General features: G+C 47.4%; 1 pseudogene across 1 annotated transcript; it reads left to right on the top strand.

Moving 5' to 3' along the window:
- The first annotated feature begins 847 nt into the window (after positions 1-847).
- LOC311530266 (zinc finger protein RFP-like) lies at positions 848-13,974 on the top strand (annotated as a pseudogene). Its single transcript has 7 exons — positions 848-867; positions 3,015-3,440; positions 6,563-6,706; positions 7,219-7,443; positions 8,695-8,833; positions 10,870-10,929; positions 13,455-13,974. The product of its transcript is annotated as a zinc finger protein RFP-like (transcript).
- The last annotated feature ends 1,444 nt before the right edge of the window (positions 13,975-15,418 follow it).

Genomic DNA, 15,418 nt, shown 5'->3' with positions numbered 1-15,418 from the left:
GCACCAAAGAAATACCTGACTCCTATAATCAACTTCTTCCAATGGAAGAACTGAGCGAGGCCCCAAACACTGGCTGACTGCTGAGGTCAAAGGAGCGATGGTATGACCCGAGTCAGAATCTAGACCTGTGGAGGCAAATGCATGGGTGGGAAACATCTGCAAGAAGCTCCAGCAGCAAAGAGCCTGTGCAGAGGGGCAGATTGCTGCTCATTGTGGACTTCAGCATATCCAGCTTTGTGTGCTGAGCAGTCTCCATTGTCCCATCTCTCCGATCTGACCCTCCTCTCCCCAGAGTCCAACAAAACTAAAACTAGGATCCCTGGCTCATATTTACCCCCCACCCAAGAGATTCAGCCTACACAGTGATTGTGAGCTCAGTATTAGCTCAAGGAGAAAAAAAGACGAAAAGGCTGGGGAAGCTGCAATGGGGCAGAGGTGGGTCGGATTGTTACTTTCCCACAAAGTTTAAACCTAAAATCTTTTTTCCAGCTCTAAGCTGGCACTGTGAATGGGCTGGGCTGTAACCTTTAGACTGCAAAGGATTTACCATAAAAGGATTTACCATAAAATCACCCTTCAGCTCAAGGGTTGGTCCTGATTAGTGACTTGCTGCTGTTTTCATGCCTTATCACTAGCACACACCAGCTGCCTCTGACCTTAACCCAGGGAGCCCCTGTAGCCTGGCTGGTCCCAGGAGGGTGGCTAGATGTTCAGCAAGACACAGCCAAGCCAAGGCTGCTCTACACACACATTGTCACTGAAATAACTCAATGGGGTTTAGTTCCCACCTAGTTTTGTTTTAATGCAAGTCTGTGTGTGGCTGTGGACACCTTACTGTGAATTAAAAATGTCCTTGTTTGACTGCAGGTAAGTCTCCACCACACCTGGCAGGTGTGATTCCCAGCCTGGGTAGATGTACATGTGCTGACTCTGCTGGAGCTAGCATCCTACCGATAGCAGTGCACCACGGCAGCGAGGGGGAGGCTTGGGCTAGCTGCTGGAGTACAATCCAGCCCGACCCCCCCGGACACCAACTGTGTAGACAGACCCTGAATTTAAGTTTTTGTGTTCTTGTTTGTTTGTTTCCGTGCCCCCCTTTTCCTTTCATTCCCTTTCTGCTTTTTTAAACCCTGCTGCTCCCATTCCTTGCCTGTGTAGTTCCTGCTTCCTTCTTTTCTTAACTTTTTCCTGCTCCTCCTCCAGGCCTCTCCTTTTTCTTCACTTCATTCTGCACCTGTGCAGCTGATATGAGGTGGGACAGGCATCTCCCATTGTCAGCAAAACCATTTCTGATGCAGAGAGAACAGAAACCAAGAGATCCTAGCAGCCATGGAAATCCAAGAGGAAAACAAATGCCCCATCTGTCTGCAATATCTGACAGACCCAGTAACCATGGACTGTGGGCACAACTTCTGCCGAGTCTGCATCACTCAGCACTGTGAGACATGGGCGGAGGGGGACTATGACCCTTTGTGGTGCCCCAGTTGTAGAGCCATAATACGAAAAGGGACTCTCCGGAATAACTATCAGCTAGCAAATATAGTGAAAAAAATTAAAAAGCTGGATTTAAAACCAGGAAAAGAGAATCTGTGTGAGAGACATAACAAAGCCCTGGATCTGTTCTGTGACAAGGACGGGGAAACCATGTGTGTGGTTTGTTGGCGATCCCCCGAGCACAGATCTCACACCGTGCTTCTCATGGAGGAGGCTGCCCAGAAATACAAGGTAGGACACACTGTGGATCCGGGTTCATTCAAGCCTTTCCTTTTCAGACTAAGTTTCTTAGAGCCCCAGAATCTCCCAGTTTCCCAGACTCTTGCTCCACCTAAATCTCTCCACTGCAGGCTCCTTCCTCTGGGCAGGTGCAGGGAGCCCTGGCCACTGATTCTGCCCCAACCTGTCAACCGTACACTGTTCATTAGGGAGTTGTGGGCACTAAAGCTCCATGTGAGGCATTTTCCTCACACACAGGATTGAATCAAGATGTGTCTGAGCTACTGCTAGACCAGGAATGGAGGGAATGAGCTGCTCCCACCACACCCCTGACAGACCAGGCACTGCGAGCAGGGCATTCACATTAATCATGAACACAGCAGCCCTCGCTCTGCTGCATAGAATATACATACAGGAGTGGGTTTAAGTACAGGTACTATGGACTCTTCCCTAGGGGTTCGTCTTTGGAGTTGCCTGACTAGAACAGACCCTCAGGTTTCATCATATCAACAGCCAACTAGTAACCTTCTAGCCCATATGACTGAAAAGTGTGAAAGTGTGACCTAAACATAACGGATACAGTGTCGTGTGCCTGAGTTTGCAGAGAGCCTGAGCCAATAGTTCCGAGAGGAGGGAGCTACCCCATGCATGTCAATGGGGTGTTTGCTCCAAGAACTATTGCTCTCGGGTCCTCATCCACCTCTCCCAGCTGGGGGCTCTGTGTGTGTGGCAGGCCGGGAAGAAGGCAGTGGGCCCATCTCACCATCCCAAGAAAATACATAATCTGTGCTGGCAGCTTACATGTACTGAGGTCCCTGCCCCAAAGAGCTTGCAGTCTATAAAGATGAGTAAAGACAAATTTCTCCTCCCCTCAGAACAAGCACTTGTATGTGTACTTTATTTTCTTTTCAAACATAGTTTGAGCACCTCCTGAATTTTCTGCTGTACTCAGATTGCATTTACCCAAATTAAAAAAATAGCCCTTTGGTAGAGGCAGATTGTAGCACTATGACCCTTTAAAATAATTTGATTTCTACCCAGGGCCATCTTTGACTCAGTGTTTCTGTATTACTCAGGTTCAATGGCTACACAATTGTCCCTTGAACCTCTGAAATCTGTGAGTCATTGTTAGCTAGCTTTCAACCCCCTAAACATCTCTCTCTCCATGTATATGCTCAGTGTTGTTTTTTGGTGCTTGACCCAGCAGAATCAGTTCCAGAAAGAGAATTTCACAGTTGTGTTGTAGGTTGGGCATAATTCTGGGCTCTGGAAAGTGAAACTAACCCTGTTACACTGCCCAGAGGGAGCCATGCTTCAGAGAACCCCGTGGAGAGTCTCCAGGAGGAAGCCACTTGTCCCATCTGTGTGGAGTATTTCAGAGAACCTGTTACTCTGGATTGTGGGCACAATTTCAGCCAAGCCTGCATCACCCAGTACTGGGAGGGATCGGATACAGCTGTCTCATGCCCCAAGTAAGGAGAGGCTGTGCAACACAGAAACATCAGACCAAATAAGCAGCTGGCAAGAAAAGTAGAAACAGCCAAACAGCTGAGTTTAGAGGCACTGGACGGGGAGCAGGCGGGGAGAGGGTGTGTGGGGAATACCGGAAGCCTCTGAAACAGTTCTGTGAAGAGGATCAGACTTCTATTTGTTTAGTTTGCCATCTGTTGTGGACTCAAAGGGCTCACACAGTAGTTCCCACACCAGAGGCTGCCTATAAGTACAAAGTAGGGAATTGCTGTTAAGTTGAATAACTTTAGATTTCGGCAGGTTTCAGAGTAACAGCCATGTTAGTCTGTATTCGCAAAAAGAAAAGGAGTACTTGTGGCACCTTAGAGACTAACCAATTTATTTGAGCATAAGCTTTCGTGAGCTTATGCTCAAATAAATTGGTTAGTCTCTAAGGTGCCACAAGTACTCCTTTTCTTTTTAGATTTTGGATAACTTAATAAAGTATTAATAAGAGTAATAACTTTGGATTTTAATTACCGGTTAATTTCATAGCAAGTTGCCTATTACGGCTATCTGTGTAACTGCACCACTGAGCTCTGTAAAGCCTCAATTGTATGAAACATTCTATAAAAAGTAAATTATGCAGTATAAAGACTTTAAAGATGTGCAGTGAAAGAAACATTTTTCTGAGAAGCTAAATTCTTTTCCAAGCCATTTCCCACTTCAGGTCTTTTGAGCAAGAGAGTCCCCTGGCCACAAAGAATCCAGAGTAACTGCATCATTCTGCTCTGTAAAGCCTTCACTGTATGACAGATGCTATAACAAGTTAATGATACTGCAGGGTGGCAAGAAAGGCAAAAAACCCAAAGAATTTAAAGATGTCTGATGTGAGAAAATTTTTGTCTGAGAAGCTAACTCCTCTTCAAACCCAGCTTCCACTGGTGACATAATGAAATTTTTTACATTTCAGAAGTTGTTAAATGACCAGTGAGCTTTAAACGACATGAGTTGCAGGCCAGTCTATGTGAAAGTGCTGCCTTCAAAGTGGAGAATAGGAAGTTACAAGCTGTTGTTGTTACTAATTTGTAACACGGTTTTTATTAGTAGTATTTTCATCTCAGTGGCCCCAACAGACCCAAATGAGATCTGATTGTGATTGTGCTGGACCCTGCACAAAACACAGTGAGGGGCAATCCCTGCCCTGAGAGGTTACAGTGTAATTAGACAAGACAGTCAAAGGGTGGGAGGGGAAGCGAGGCACAGACTTCCCCATGGTCACTCAGCAGGTCAGTGGCAAAGATGGGAATAGCACCCAGGTCTCCCAAGACCCAGTCCAGTGCCCTAACCAGTAGGCCATGCTGCCACCCTGGCAGCAGCACTGACCAGTGATGAAGTGCAGTCATTAGAAGGGAAAGATGCCTTGATAAAGGCCCCAGGCCCAGCAGGGAGATTAGGTGTCTCATTGGGATTCTGAACTCTGGTGTTGTTCCATGAGTGGTTAAACTCAGTTGCAGGCCTGCACTAGAGGAGGTCACTGTGCTAAGCCGAACACCTTGAATCCACACATAAAAGGGATCCAGACAGCATAGGTCCGTGTTCCTTTTCAATAATACAACAATACAACCCAGAACTGGCTTGACCCCGACCCACTAACCTCGGACAATACACACCACCCCGGACACCTCTAAGAGGCAATTCTTCCCACTCTCAAGCATGGCGTCTGAGTGTAGGAAAAAACTTTTAATAAAAAGGGGAAAGTAACACGGCATTAACTGTGGAAAATGCCACAGAAAGGATTCATAAGCATAAACCCGTGAGCAAAACAGCCACCCCAGAGTTAGTTGGGCATTGTCCTTTTGTTTCAGGTTCTTAAGTCCAGCAACCAAGAGTCCCTTTGACATGCCCGTCCCTTCTCCCTCCAGCAACCCCACTCACAGTTGTTATCCTTAGCCAGTGAAGACCCAGAGTTCAGAGGTGCAGCTGCATGAGTTCACCTCCCACCCCGGCAGGGGAAGACACCTTGCTCACTCCAATGTCCAGTCACTCACTTTGATGTCTCAGCCCCTCCATCGGCTGCCCTCTCTGCCAACCACTCCACTCTGCGCCCGCTGGGATATCTGGAGGTCCCACCACTTAACACAGCTCGCAGTAGGTTCAGCTGTTCATGGGAGAGCCTCACTGCTAGTACAGACTAGGCAATCTGTTTCATCTGTCCCATAGCAGGTCTAATGCTTAGACCTGGTTATTAGCAATTTCATCTCTGTTAGTCTGTCACAAAAGACTCTTTACTGAATCTTAATCAGCTTTGTTATTGCACAGTGAAGTCAAATGATGTCTAAGGCCCTGAGACAGGCACCGCACCCCCCCCCCCAATAAAAGTGCCTACATTCATCCTCTTTCCACTCTATTGGACTTTGGCACCCATGTCCCCTGCCTAGCAAATGCAGTTTCATTCAGAGTGAGTTCCTCAATCAGGCTATGACAAGCACAGTTCTGCTACCCTTGATCCACACAACAAGGATAGCAACCTTTAGTGCCCCTGCACCCAATAACAAAGAGACCTGTGATCCAACACCAACCAAAAGTGATCATTTGGGGCAAGCAGCCCCATCATGCTGAGCACCTAGGCAGGGTAAGTGTGCCCATGCAAACAAGGTCAGCTCCTGAAGTTCTCTTCCCCAGCTTATCACTAGATGACAGGGGAGAGCTCATTCAGACCTTGCTTACATGTACATGGGCAAGGACCACCCAAAGTGGTTCCACTGGTCCCATCATGCAGCCTTTTCAAATCTCTCAGAATCCACTGTTTCTAGGTGATTTACTAGGATGGCAGAAGGCATTTCTACTGAATGTATTCAGGACCACACTAGGGAAAACCCCAACTCTTCTTACCACAAGTCAGCCTGTCTAATGAGATTTGCCCTATTGATCAGACCAGTTCTATACAACCACTGCAATCTCCAGGGCTTCAGGGCTGAAATTCAATTGGGAGTTGGGCTCCTTGGACAATCCCAGCTCATATATAGAGCCCTGGTGGTTTCTGGGATTTGTATCACTTTGTTTATTTAATCTTCTCAAGCGTAAATTTATTGATTCAGCACCATGTAACTCCAGTTTCTTGTTATGTGATATACTACTTAGTAATTAACAAATATCTATCAAACTCGGATAATTGAGGTTTCTCTCTAATTACTAAAAAGACTGAACCTGAATTGGTAACAAATCCGCATGTGACACACTCCCAGTCTCCATTGTTAGGTTTCATTTCCCTGGTGACCCTGATGTCATAGATGGATTAGGACAAACAGTCCCCTTAGATCTGAGTGGGAAAACATCCTCCTACACATCCCTCTCAACCCTCAAAATGAACCCCCCCAAATCATTTCTGTCTCTACAGGAAAAGATCCAGGCCCATTTGGAGACTCTGAGGGAAGAGAGAGAAAAGCTGCTGGGATTTAAGGTGACTGGAGAGGGGAAAAGCCAGGAGTATCTGGAAGGTGCCTGTTGTTATGGACCTGTGGAGAGTTGTGGTAAGAGGTCTGTTTGTAGGCGGATTCCTCTGTGGCCTTGGTGAATGTGGGTGTGGGTGTGTTTCTCTATGATCCTAGATTTTCTGTGTTGGATTCATGTAGAGAATCTAAGCTTTCATTTCAGTTAATGAGTTAATTTCTAGCCCTTGTGGCTTTCACTGTGTCTGTGTCATGTTTTTCATTGTTGAATTATTTGATTCTTTTTTTTCTCTCTGGCCTCTTTGTCAGTGTAATGCTGAGTCCTGCCTCCTGCTGCTCTGGATCTCCATTGTCAGAGGCCCTGAATAACACAATGTCCTAATCATGTCAGAGATGAAAACATCCCTTTCCAGAGACATTGGGGCAAAATGACCAAGGTGTGAGAGAATTCTCTCCCAAGTAACCACAGGGTAGAGTCAAGTGTCAGAAATCTTAGGGGTTTACAAAGAAGTTCTCCCTCCTCCACACTCAGCACTCCATGAAAGGACCCCACACTGCCCCCATGTCCCTGACAAGTCCTTTCCCTGTTGTTTCACATAAACAGACAGAAAAGAAGAGGCAGAAAATTGTGTCTGAATTTCAGCAACTGTGGCAGTTCCTGGAGGAACAAGAGCGACTCCTGCTGGTCCAGCTGGAAAAGCTGTACAAGGAGATTGTGAAGATACAGAATGAAAATATAACCAAACTCTCTAAGGAGATTTCTCATCTCACTGAGCTGATCAGTGAAATGGAGGGGAAGTATCAGAAGCCAGCGAGAGAATTCCTGCAGGTGAGACTAAGTTAGAAATACTCCAGATCTCAACACAGGGACAGGATATCTTCTAAAACACAGGTACAGGAATCCAGAAGTCAGAGATCAGTGTAACTCAGTATGTACATTGCTGAAATGTGAATTCCTATTGTTCTTTGCAGAGTCACAGACACATTGATATTAGAGATGGAAAAGCCCCATTAGCTCAGGGCCTCTTTTCCCCATACTTGCAAAATCTCTTCCTTGAAATTCAAAGTGTGTGTGAATGGTAAAGATTAACCTAAAGTATTTCCTAGAAATGTCACATCCCTGGGGGACTGGCTGCCTCAGGATAGTGGAGATGGAATATGGCGCTTTTACTGCTGGGTCACTGGTTACCCTTCAGCCCAGGGCAGTTGTGGTCAAGAGTCTTTCCCATCTGAAGACAGTTTGGACACCTGTGTGGAATAAGATGGGGAGGCGTCTCAGTGTAATTCCTAGTGGACAGATTTCTACAAAACTTCACATGGAAGCTTTGTGTCCATCAGAGCATGGAGGCCAAGGAGTGAATGGGCCAGAGAGACTCAATTCCCCTTTTATCCCCAGACCTAGTCTCCCCAGGCTAGAGTTGAAGAATATTAATGTGACCTTTGAGGGAAGGTTGCACAGCCATGAACGCTGTTGGGCCTGCTCTGAGGCTGGGAGGAGTAGAGAAATTCTAACTCCAGACATGGATGCCATAACTAGGAGGGATGCAGGGGGGCCATGGCCCCCCACTTTTAAAAGTGGGAGGGCAATGCCTGCTCACATTTTAACATGGGCATAGTTTGGAGGGCAGGGGGCCATATTGCCTCCCACCCCCAACTGCAAGCCTCGGGCAGGCAAGGAGCAGCGCCGGTAGGGGCTGCATTTCCCAGCAGGCTGATCACTTAACCCGCTGCAAAGTGCAGCCCCTGTTGGTGGCATCAGCGTCTTCCCAGTCAAGGTCAGGGACAGAGGCTAGGGGTTACTCTCAGGCCCCTGCACCCCCATCCAGGGTACGTGGAAGTTCCGGGGTGCCCCACAGTGGCCCAGGCTCCCTGGGCAGTTTTTACCATGGTCCAGCTCTGGCTTCGGGCCTGGCTAGGGAGAGGGGCCTCTGGGGGGAAGAGGAGGAGCTGAGGCCACAGAGGAGTGTGGGCCTTCATGGCCCCTGACTTCTAGTGAGGTTCCAGCACTGTTGACTCCAGGCCCATTAGAGCAGCAACTCACTAGCAAGAACTTATAACGAATCACTAAATGAAATATAACCATGTTAAACTGTTTATGTCCAGGTGTGAGAAGAGGAAGTTCCAGCAGCCATGGGAAATTTCTCCTCAACTAGAAAAGCAACTCAGTGATTTCTCCCAGAAAACTATGGCTCTAATGGAGACTCTGAGGAAGTTCAAAGGTACCTAGAAGGGATCTAGGAGGGGAAATCAGGATAAACCTCTGGGACTGTGGGAGGAGAATGGATTTGGCCAATTCGTTCATAATTATATTATGCATGGATTTAATTGTTGGGTGAGAAGGCCACACGTGGGGTTCAAGAGTCTCAGGTTGAATAATTCATAGTTTTATTTGTACCAAAAGCATGCCTTGCCATTACAATTACAGTAAGAAATGACAGATGTACAGAATGAAGTACAGGCCAGTTACCATCTCCTGGGGCATGGGTAGGGCATGGTGCATTTCTCCAGTGACGCTCAGACTACCCCTTACAACATCTGACATATTATACACATCCAAATTATTTATTTGTTAGTTCTCTTCCAGTCATGTTTGAGTGCTATGAATATTAAATATCTCATATAACTCATACAATACACATACATGAACTTTTTAATTGGCTATCCAAGCTCTTGTCATGTTATTAGTCTCTTTCCTGGTTGGTTTATTACCACTGATTATGCATAGGTCACTTTGACCCTTTTCTCCACATAGCGGTTTTTGGACTTGGCAATACATTTTGGGTGTTTGTTGTCTTTAAGCACGTTGTGTGATCAAAACATCTCTTTGTCTCACATAGCAATTTATCTAAATTGCAACATCACTAAATAACAAGGTCACTTAAAGCAATACTTCCTGTATGTTAAGCAAACTGCTAAGTAGGCCAAAGCCAAGTCAGTCAGCATAAATGCACAATCTCAGTTTCTCCAAACTTATGCATAAGAAATACCCCTTGTACCAACTCTCACTACTTAATCTAATACGTAGTGGAAAGCAGACAAATTGAGCTGATGTAATGGGGCCCAGGTGTCAAGGTGTCTCACATTAATTAATGACTTAACAACAGTACCAATATTAAGGCCCAAAATTAGCAAAATGGACTAATTTGGGGCACCTGAGTTTCTCTCCCAACTAGAGAGCTGCAGGGCAGGTGCTCCAGAGCTATTTAGCATCTAGAGCTGCAGGTGGAGTCAGTGGGAGCTGCAGGTGCACAATGCCTCTGAGAACCAGGCCCTGGGGCCTAAAGGTCAGCACTCAAAATTTAGACCCTAAATTAATGGCCATTTTTAAAATCTGGACCCAGTCCCTCTTTGTCCTCAGGTCCCATATGGCAGCTAGTCTGGGCCACATGGGCTGTAGGGAAGGAGAAAGTCCCTCCCACTCCAAAGGAATCCCTCTAGCACAGGAGCCTCTTGTGTCTCCTCCACAGCAGCTGCAGGCACAAGGCGTGTTCCTGAGAGGCCTGGGAATGGGGTGGGGTTGGTGAGGGTGGGGACCAGGGATAGAGGGAGGTGGGCAGTGTAAAGCTATGCCTCTGATACTCTGCACACTGGCCAAGAGACACAGGGGCCATTGTCATAGGGATGTAACTCTGGCTGGACTTCAGAACTTCCTTAGTCAGAGCCAAGGTCTGCACCGGCCCCTACAGCCCCTGAATAGCAGAAGCACAAATTACCTCCCCTCTCTCCTTTTGCCGGTACAGGGGTGAATCTGGCCCATTGAGCCAACCTTCCCCCTGCCTCAATTTCCACATAGATAAAATGATTTTATTATTATTATTATTATTATTCATATTTCTGCCTATGGAGGCAGAATATCCTGTTAGTGTCAAAGGGACCAAAGTGGGTAAAGTTACTTTCATGCCAAAGTCTTTGTATGACCTGGATCTAGGTTATGAGAAAATGAAGTAAGTAATGAGACAAATTTACTAGGGTCTGTAGGGTGGGAGGGGATGAAGAGCGAAAAGTAAATCTCACTTATAAATTGTATGTCATTGTGAGGCTTCATGGCTGTTGGTTCCATTACTGTGAGATGCCTGAATGAGAGAGGAAAGAGAAGGCATCAGATTAATTTATATTAAATACCTGAGTGTGTCTCTGTGCCTCTCTGTCTGTTTCTCTGTCATAATTAAAACACAGTTCTATGAGTTCAGAGTAGGGATGCTGTCATAAATATGAAAGCCTGAAATCTCATCTCTTTTATCCTTTCCCCCTCCAGCCACCCTGCCATCTGCACTGGAGACAAAAAGAGGGGAATCCCTGGGATCATGCAGACTGGGTGAGTGTAACATTCTTTTCCTTGGGGGAGTGCCCTATAACCCCATAATCCTCACTTATATATAATTGTGATATTGTATATAAACCATGTTATGTGAGGTATCAGGGGAAAGGTTATGATCTGCTGAAAGTCATTGTTCTATCTAAATATGTATATCATTAATGCATATGAAGTTATGAGAATGTGTTGTATGGTTGTCACTAAAATATGCTGTGAGTTTCGGACGTGCCCAGATACTAGCTCTCCAGAGACAATGACAAGGGAGGTAACCAGTGCCCAAGTGGGTGCTGAACAGACATCACCAGTCATTGTCCAGCAGAGGAGGTACAGTTCAATGACTCACTCACAGGAGACATATCGGGGTATTTCTTCACCTTGTGACTCAGCAATGCCCACCAGACATGCCTGGACTTGTGTTCTCCAAGCACATGGATTAAGGGTATAAAACAGAACACAGGGGCCCCATGCTTGACCTGTTCTCCTGCCCCCACCTATGCTGCAAGCAACAAGAACACTCAGAAGACTCCAACAGAGGAGACTGGCCCAGGTTTCAAGGGTGAAACCTGTGTACTATGAACTGCACTATCCAGTGGGGTGAGAAAAACTGCTTAAATACATGTTGCCCAGTCTAATAGGGTGGAGAGTTTAGACTGTGTGTTTATATTTTATTTTATTTTGGTAACGACTCTGACTTTTTGGCCTATCATTTATTATCACTTAAAATCTATCTTTTGTAGTCAGGAAATTTGTTTAACTGTTTATCTTTACCTGTGAGTTTGCCTGAAGTGTTTGCTAAATCTGCTCAGGTTTAAAAAGGCTGGTGTATATCTACTTTCATCGATGAAGTGGTGAACCAATTAATAAACTTGCACTGCTCATATTGAGCAGTGCAAGAGGGTATATTCCTGAGGTGCAAGGCTGGGAGCTGGGGGGATTCAGCTGGTGCCTATCTCTGTGTGATTCATGAGTGGCTCTGGGAGCATTCATGCAATCTAGCTGGGGGTGGGGCTCCATATACAGTTCTGCTGAGTGATAACAGTGCCCGGAGGTGTTTGCTGCTTGTCACTAGCAAAGCATCATGAGAGATGGCCCAGGCTGGAGAGTTAAGGGGGCACAGCAGTCCCACAGTCCCAGGCTGCACCCCAGGGATCCCGTCACAGTGAGATTGCACATGGACATTGTCTTTAATGAGAAAATTCCAGTGAAAACATTAAAACAAGTTCATGAAAATCTCTTCATGAGATTGTAGCTAAAGTTACCAACCAAACCAACAGTGACTGTGACACACACAGCCCTAAAAATACACACATTAAACAGTGAGGAGATCTCAAGCTGAAGTCACACAAACAATCCTGACACCAGCGTTGGTGCTGAGTTCATGCCCATGTTGATGAACAGAAACACTCCCACTGAGCAGCACCTAAACAGAGCTCTCTGCCCTGAGAGCTGACACACCCTGTGCTTTACCCCTATGGAGGATGCCTCCCCATTGCTCTTCTCCAACATCCTACCCTCCCTTTGGACAGGGCTGGGCTCTCCCATAATTAGAGCTGCTCACTACTTCCTGGACTGGGAAGATGCTCTCCCTCTGATGCTGGCCTCCCAATCTCCTCTCTGGGCTGTTGATGGGGCTTCCCCACCCAATACCTCCTCCTACTCTCTGATCTTAAGTGGCTCTTCCCCCATGCTGCATCTTCCTCTCTCTTCCGTGGCCTGGGAGTGGAGGATGCATTTAGGAAGCTTCCCTCTGGGGTTTAAAGCTGGTACCAGCCTCCTCCACTTCCGCCTCATGAAAAGCTTCTTTGCTGTTTCTCTGCCACTGGGAATGGAGCAGACCCATCGAGGCTCAAGTGAAGACTGCAAACAAATGAGAAACTAATGAAGTGTCTCTCATTGCACAGAGTGAGGAGCTGCAGTGACATTTCTGCTCAGTCTCAGGTGCCCAGGCACAGGTGCCAACTTTTCCCAGCGCCGGTGGGTGCTTGCGCCTCCTGGCACCGTCCCAACTCCACCCTTGCCCTGCCTCTGCCCCGCCCCCATTCCAGCCCCTTCCCCAAAGTCCCTGCCCCAACTCCGCCCCCTCCATGCCCCTATTGGACTGCTCCCCAAATCCCCATCCCAGCCCCGCCTCCTCCCCTGAGCGTGCCACGTTCCCCCTTCTCCCCCCTCCCTCCCAGCACTTGCCACCACTAAACAGCTGTTTCGCAGTGCAAGCGCTGGGAGCCAGGAGGAGAAACAGGATGTAGCAGCATGCTCAGGGGAGGACGTAGAGGTGGAGCGGAGGCAGAGGTGAGCTGGGGCTGCGGGGCGGGGAGCTGCCAGTGGGTGCAGAGCACCCACCAATTTTTCCCCATGGGTGCTCCAGCCCCGGAGCACCCACAGAGTCGGCGTCTATGTACCCAGGATAGAGGCAGCTCACTGGACTGACCCAGCCTAAACAGGTCTGCTGGGTGTGTGAAAAATGGTCTCAGCCTCCCCCAGGGCTGAGCTCTGCTCCTAACACTCTGATTCTCTCTCTCTCTCAGTGAATGTGACTCTGGATCCAGACATGGCTCATCCTGAACTCGTCCTGTCTGAGGATCGGAAAAGTGTGAGATGTGGACACACACGGCAGGATCTGCGTGACAATCCTGAGAAATTTGACTCTGAGCTCTGTTTGCTGGGATGTGAGGGATTCACCTCGGGGGAGATATTGCTGGGAGGTGGAGGTGAAAGTGCAGGATGGGGGACACTGGGCTGTGGGGGTGGCTAGAGAGTCTGTGAGGAGGAAGGGATGGATCCATCTTAACCCTAAGGAGGGGATCTGGGCTGTGGAGTGGTGTTGGGGTCAGTACCAGGCTCTCGCATCCCCTGTGACCCCCCCTGCCCTTGTGCTGGGGCCCTGGCAGGATCCGGGTTTGTCTGGACTGTGAACTGGGGCAGGTGACATTTTTTGATGCTGGTAATGAGGCACCGATCTTCACTTTCCCGCTGGTCTCTGTCTCTGGAGAGAGAATCCGCCCCTGGCTGTGGGTGGGGGGATCCCCGCTCAGACTGTGTCCCTGAGACACGGGGTGAGGTGTGGGGAATATCCCACTGGGGACCCTGAAATCAGCCTCTCTAGGCTGAGGTTTCCTAGGGTCTTTGACTCTGGATGACTCCTGTCTTCCTACAGGCTTTGTACCCTGCAGGCTCTGTGGAGTGTCTGGACTGTCGAACCATAGACAGCAGGGAGTGATGAAGGTAGAGAAGCCAACTTCATTGCCCCAAGGATTTTGTAGCCAGTTTGTCACTGTTCTGTATGGACCAGGATGACTCTGCCCATCCAGGCTCAGTGTCATTGATAAATGGGCAGGGGGATGGGTAAATAAGAATGAAAAAATGGGCTTCTCTAGCTACTGTCATTCCACTCTCTGTGACCCTGGAGGACTCCCATCTACCCAGCCTTTGGCTCCTCATCTCTATGACCCCTGGAAGCTCCTCACTGCAGCACTAGGGATGGGAGGGGGAGAAGGGTGAAGAACCCCTGGAGCTGCAGGAGGAGCAGAGGGGCCCTGAGGAGCAGATGTGTGTGTGTGTGGGGGGGAGGGGGGGCAGAATTAATAACCAGGCTGGGGACAGGCAGATGTGAAGGTGGCAGGAACATAGAATTGATTAATCAGGATTTGGGGCACTGGAGAGAAGCTGGAAGCTCCGCAGCAGCAGGGAGCATTTTGTACAAATCTGTGTAATTAGATCTCACTGGGGTCTCCCAGCCAGAGTTCCTGCTTCAGGGGCCAAAGTCACCTTCCCCTGGAAAGCTGGGAGGGTTGGCACCACTGTAATTGTCAAAGCCCTGGGGGATGGGCAGGGAGTGGACAAAAACCACAAGGTAAACCAGGATACATTTATATATTTTTTTAAACCTCATGTTTTGGGGGCCAATTTCATTCCCTTCGGTTCTGAATCATGATTTTTAACTTCTGGGGTTGGCAACACTGCGAGAGCTAGTAAGACAAAGATAGTTGAACCAGAGGGAACAGGAGAAATAAAAGAAAAACAAAATATACAGAGAGTCCTGGAGAAAGAGTGAAAAATAGATATGACAACAATGAAAGAAAAACTCTCTGGGTAGGAGAAACAGCCAGAGGGGAAGGGATAAACACAGGGGAAAGAATGGAGAATATGATGGGGAATGATCTGTGACAGGGATCAGAGGAGAATGGAAGAGACACAGAGAAATAAACAGGGCAAACAAGTACTAGAAAAAATGGTGAGTAAAAATGAAAAGTATGGAAGAAAAGGGAATGCAAGCAGGACAGAGATAATTATAAAACATCACTGAAAGTGAGACTGTAACTCATTAATTTCATACGTTCTTTCACTTTTTTTTGCCATTTTAGTGCTATTAAAAAACTATTCCCAAATCTGTGGGTATCTGTTCTATTGTTGTGGTTACTGAAGCTGCTTCTTAGCTCCTTTCACTCTGATGGGTATTTATGGTAAATAAAACATGAAAGACAATTCTGAT

The sequence above is a fragment of the Lepidochelys olivacea genome, assembly GCF_965140295.1.
Source record: "Lepidochelys olivacea isolate rLepOli2 genome assembly, chromosome: 14".
Taxonomy (NCBI): Eukaryota; Metazoa; Chordata; order Testudines; family Cheloniidae; genus Lepidochelys; species Lepidochelys olivacea.
The sequence above is the reverse complement of the archived record's forward strand: the minus strand, read 5'-3'. Positions and strand labels throughout refer to the sequence as shown.